Here is a 6,150-nt window from a genome sequence, read left to right as displayed (position 1 = left end):
ATATATATATATATGTTTGTACACACACACACACACACTCACATATATATACACACATACATATACATATGTATGTATATATATATATACACACACACACACACACACACACACACACGCACACACACACACACGCACACACATATATGTGTGCCACGATAATCCATTGGTTAGAACACTAGACTCCGACCCTCGTGGTCGTGTCGCGGCAGTCGTAAAAATACCTGCGATCTGACTGCTGGCTCGAGCGCGATCTTACGGCGAGAAAACGACATATCGCCTCGAGAAGTCAAAACGAAGGTGTCGTAGGGGAAGCCACCGCCGTGGCACAAGTGTTAGCGCGCTGAGCCGCAGTTGATTAGGAAGGGCATCCAATCATGCAAGGGTGACACTGCCATATAACCTCTCAATAGTGAATTTAAAGAGGCCTTTGATCTACAGTGGAATGAATGGCTGTTCACACACACACACAAAAACAAAAACAAAACAACAACAACAAAAAAACATATACAAATGTATTTATAGACACGCACACACACACACTTATATGCATACACAGTATATATATATATATATATATATATATATATATATATATATATATGCATACATAAATACACACACACACACAACAGTATATATATGTGCGTGCTTGTTCATGCAGAAGTTGATGTATAAACAACGTATCGAGTCGTGTCTCTGATTTTTCCCAGCACGCAATTAAACTTTAGATAATTAATTAGGGAGCTTTGATTTTGTTTCTCAATTCAACTGCACTTTTTTTCTACATCCCTAAATCTTAGCTTCTTAACTTTCTTCCTCTATTATCTTTTATTTTTTTTCCTTTTTTATTTTTTTTCTGATATCGAGACTTGGTATACTTTTATTCCAACTTTCTATGATTTTTCTTGCTCATTAGTATCAAAATTTGTTTTTGGGGATACGATTCTCTTGTCTTAGATTTTGTATGCATATGTATGCAAATATCGAAGAATATTTTCATCATATCATGAGGGAATTTTAAACCTTTAGTTAATATTTATTACTTGGTAATTTCTTCATAATCTGTAGTTTTATAGCTTTGAGGCTGTTCGCTATTTTTTTTTGTATCTGGCAACTCACCACGTACTCTGTAATACTCCGATTTGCTCTCTAGAGTAAAAAAAAAAAAAAAAAAAAAAGGGTAGATTAGGAAATGTAATGTTAACTAACAAAACCGAATCATAAAAGATAATAGATGTATCACTTCGGAAAAATGTAAAAAAAAGGGCGATTTGCTTTGGGGGTGATCCCCGGTTATCTTTTCTTGAAATTTGGACATATTGCGTTACTCGCCGCCTCCATTTTCTTTAAGTTTATTTCTTAGGATTTTAAGTCTCCTTCGGCTTATCTTTTTTTTTTTTTTTTTTTCCCCCTTAAATTTTTCAGTATCATAAGCCTTTTTCCCTTTTTCCCTTGACGTTTATATTTTTCATTTTTTTCAGTTTAACCCTAGGGCTTCGGCTCAAGGGACTTCCTTGGGAAATGTTTTTCTTTAAAAGTCCTTCACATTAGTATTCATCACTTGCAACCTGAAACTGATACATATATGTTTTTGCATTTTTTTCTTCCTGATCTATTTAACCTTTTAAAATTTTCCCATTGATTCCTTCTAATGACTCTATCATTTAACTTCAATTTTCTTTTGATCGGTATGTTTGTACCTTTTGATTTCTATTTTTCATTTTTGTTTTGAGTACGACTGACGAGCTGCCAAAAAACCTTTTCAAACCGTGTTGTTTATGCGGTCTATTTTCGCCCCGGTTTTTCCTTTTTTTTTCCGTTTTTCCCCTTTTGCGAAAAAATAGTTCTTGTTTTGTTTTTTACCAGTGTGGTTTACCCTGTCTCTGTATTTTGTTTCCGCGGTCCTTTCTGTCTGTCTGTCTCTGTCTATGTCTCTTTCTCTCTCTCTCTCGCTCCCCCCCCCCCTCTCTCTCTCTCTCTCTCTCTCTCTCTCTCTCTCTGTCTCTCTCCTCTCTGTCTGTCTATTCTTCCCTCTCTCTCTCCTTATTCTCTCTATCTCTCTCTCTCTTTTCCTCTCTCTCTCTCTCTCTCTCTCTGGCTCTCTCGCTCTCCTCCTCTCTCTCTCTCTCTCTCTCTCTCTCTCTCTCTTCTCTCTCTCTCTTCCTCTCTCTCTCTCGTCCTCTCCTCCCTCCCTCTCTCTCTGTTTCCTCCTCCTCTCTCTCTCTCTCTCTCTCTCTCTCTCTCTCTCTCCTCCTCTCTCTCTCTCCCTCTCTCTCTCTGTCCCCTCTCTCTCTTCTGTCTCCCTTTTTCTCCTCGTCTCTTTCCCCCTCTCTCCTCCTCTCTCTCTCCTCGCCTCTTTTCTCTCTGTCCTCTCTCTCGTCCGTCTCATTCTTCCCTCTGTTTTTTTTCCCTCTCTCCTCTCTCTCTCTCTCTCTCTCTCTCTCTCTCTCTCTCTTTTCTCTTCTCATCTCTCCTCTCTCTCTCTCTCCCTTCCCTCTTTTCTCTCCCCCCCCCCTCTCTCCCTTCTTCTCTCCTCTCTCTCCCCTCTCCCTCTCTCTCTCCTCTCCTCTCTCTTCTCTCTCTCTCTTCTTTCCTTGGGTTTTTTTTTTCCCCCCCCCCATTCTTCCTATTTTTTGGTCTCTGAATTTTTTTTTTAATTATTTCCTGTGCTGTTTACACCATACGTCAGTTCATGAATTTCATCTTCAAACTTTTTGACTTTCTCTAGGCTCCGTCCCTTTTAGGCAATTTCAAAATCCCTTTTTTTCTCTCCCTTCCTTCAAATTCTTACATATACAGATTTTTTGGACTTTTCTTTGTACTATTTATAAGAACACATAATATATTTTCCGTTCATAAGATTCCCTCCGCTCATACCAGTGACCTAGGGTCGAGGCCGTCGTGAGAATTGTTATATATCTTTTATCATTGCAGCATTGCAAATTTTTCCATTTTTTTCATATAGAGACCTAAAATATTATATATAAATATATAATATATATTTTATATTTAAGAAAAGAGGAAGAGAGAGAGGGTAACGCGCAGAGAAAGGGAAGAAGTTTCTGACTTTGTTTCGAATTTTAAATCAATTTCCACCGCGTGCCCACGGGGGTGTTATAAACCTCCTACGTTTACTCATGTATATAGATAGTATTTTTAAGAGCTAGTTAGATCTAGTGCACAATTTTTTATGGTGTGTGGCATGTGGGGTTTAGTACTGGCCCTTTCTCATGCCGGATGACCTAGGGTTTAGGCCGTCAGGTGGGAAAATTTTTATATTCCCATATCATTGCGGGATTGCCATTATTCTCTTTCAAGAAATTTTTTCTTAATTTCCCTTCTTTTATTCTATATGATCCTTTTGGGAGTACCCGCCTTTTAAGTCCCTCATTACTTTTTTAAATCTCCCTCTTCGATTTTAATAGTCCCCCCCCCCCACCAAACAAATAATCAGTTTTATACTTTTTCCATATCTATTAGATTAAGCCCCTTTCTCAAACCTTTTTCTATCTCTTTTGCCCCCCTCTGTCTATCTGTCGTCGTCCCCCACTCGCTCCTCTCTTACCCCCTCCCCCTCTCTCTCTTTTCCCCTCTCTCTCTTCCTCTCTCTCTCTCTCCTCTCTTCTCTCTCTCTCCTCTCTCTCTCTCTCTCTCTCTCTCTCTCCTCGCTCTCTCTCTACTCCTCTCTCTCTCTCCTCTCCTCTCTCTCTCTCTCTCTCTCCTCTCTCTCTTAACTCTCTCTCTCTCTCCTCTCTCTCTCCTCTCCTCTCTCTCACTCGCTCTCTCCTTATCTCTCTCTCTCTCTCTCTCTTTCTCTCTTTTCTCTCTCTCTTCTCTCCTCTCTCCCTCCGCTCTCTCCTTACCCTCTCTCCTCCTCTCTCTCTCTCTAATACATATTCATCCAAATCTGAATTCGTGACAATATTATTTCACAGATTTAACACACACTTTACTACTCCACATTAAGTTTAGAACATTTTCCCTTTCTACCTATCAATTCTTAGCTTAATTTTTTTTTTTTTATCTATTCTAATTTTTTATTTAATTCCTCGAGTTTCCGACGGAAAGTTTGGGTCAAGTTGTCTAGGCTTTGTTCATCCTCCTCGCTCTCCCTTTCGCCTTGCCAACCTGTTTTATTTCAGTTTAAACGTTGTTGTTATTGTCGTTACTGTTGTTATTGTTATTTTTCTTTTTTTCATTTTCTTATCATAATTATAATTATTATCGTTACTGTTATCATTGTTACTATTAGCATTATTATTGTTGTTTTTGTTGTTGGTTTTTATGATTATTTTATATTTTTTTTTTTTTTTTTTGATAATGATTTGGTTTTATCTTTTCGCTTGCCTTTGGATTATCAAAAAATGTTATTACAACAAATATAAACAAAAAGAGACGGGAAGAGAGAGGGAGGGATGGAGAGAGAAGAGAGAGAGAAAAAAAAAGAAGAGAGAGAGAGAGAGAGAAGGAGAGAGGAGAGGAGAGGAGAGAGAGAGAAAAGAGAGAGAGAAAAAGAAAAAGCCCCAAGGAAAATGAAGAGAGATTGCATGTTTACACGAGTGAAAGTGACGAAGAGAAAATGTCTTTCATAAGAAAAATGAGACAAGGGGAGAATAAATAATCAAGAACAAGAGGCGTCGTTCGCATAATTTCTGAATTTGTATGCGTTTCGGAAATCCTTCCCCCCAAGTGTGACGTCACAGTCCAACCGAGTGTATCCGGATTTCCTTGTAAGAACGGAGATCGGAGGGAGATTGGGATAACAAAAAGCCTTCTGAATATTGCATAAGCAAAGTAAAAACAAATTCATTTAGGGAAAAGCCGAGGGGGGGAAGGAAAAAATTTTGTGGAGAATAGGGGTAATATCAATAACAGGAGAGGCGGTAAACAAAAATGTATATAAATTTTAACCCTTAAGAATTCAAAGAACAACTTCAATCACCAGGGTTAATCACATCATTATTAAACAATATTTATAACGATAGCTATTTACCCAAAATAACAATCGTTGATAGCAATAACAATCACTAACAATATCAACCATCAATTTTTATCATTTTTTATCACGATTCCCACATCATTTCATTAATTTCTTGGGTTACTACTCTTTTTATTATCAAAGGAACTTAACTTTTTTCCCCCTCCCCTTTTTTTCCTCCACCCCCCCCCCCCTCCCCCTCCCCCCTCCCCCTTTTTTCCCGGTAGTCATGGAAACTGGTCCCAATATACGGGATTCGCGACGAATTTTCGCTTGTTTGTTTGTTTGTATGATCACTCTTTTTGGGTTTTTGGTATTTTGGGACATTGTTAGTTCATATAATGTTTTCTTTTCTTACTGCTATCAGTTTTCTTGTTTATTACATATTTTTTTGGGGTTAATATCTATAAATTTTTGTTACTATTTAATTTAAAATTTTCTTACTATGTTAATTACTGTTATAAATTTCGCAACAACAACAATATAATTATAATTTTGATAATAAAATTGAGAAAAAGATAAAAATTATTTCAATACTATTGTTTTTTTGTTTTTCATATTTTTTTTCTTATTATTATTACTATTATTATTATTATTATTATTTTTATCATTATCATCATTATCATTACTGTTATTGTTATCATTATCTTCATCAATGATATTACTATTGTTATTATCATCATCATTATTTGTATTTGTATTGTCATAATTGTCATAATTATTATCGTCAATAGCATTATTATTATCATTATTATTATTATAATTTATTATTATTATTATTATTTTTAATATATTATTATTATTATTTTATTATTATTATATTATAAAATTATTAATTTGACATGACTTTTATTATCTTCATTATTATTATTATTATTGCTATTATCATTATTATAATTATAATTATTAATATTATCATTATTGTTATTATTATAATTATTATAATTATCATTAAATTGCCATTACTCTTATCATTCCTATCATCGTTATCATTATCATCATCAGTATCACTATCATTATGATTATCATTATCATCATTAATATTATTCTTTCTCATTGGGTGTTTGTTTTTTCTTCTAGTGCCGCAAAGGCTATGATTCCCTTTCCTCTTTCACTTAATTTGTATTTTTTGGCCTCATCCTTTTTATCTCCCCCTTTCTCTTCCTATT

Source organism: Penaeus chinensis, chromosome 32 (assembly GCF_019202785.1).
Source record: "Penaeus chinensis breed Huanghai No. 1 chromosome 32, ASM1920278v2, whole genome shotgun sequence".
Lineage (NCBI taxonomy): Eukaryota > Metazoa > Arthropoda > Malacostraca > Decapoda > Penaeidae > Penaeus > Penaeus chinensis.
Note: the sequence above shows the minus strand (reverse complement) of the source record.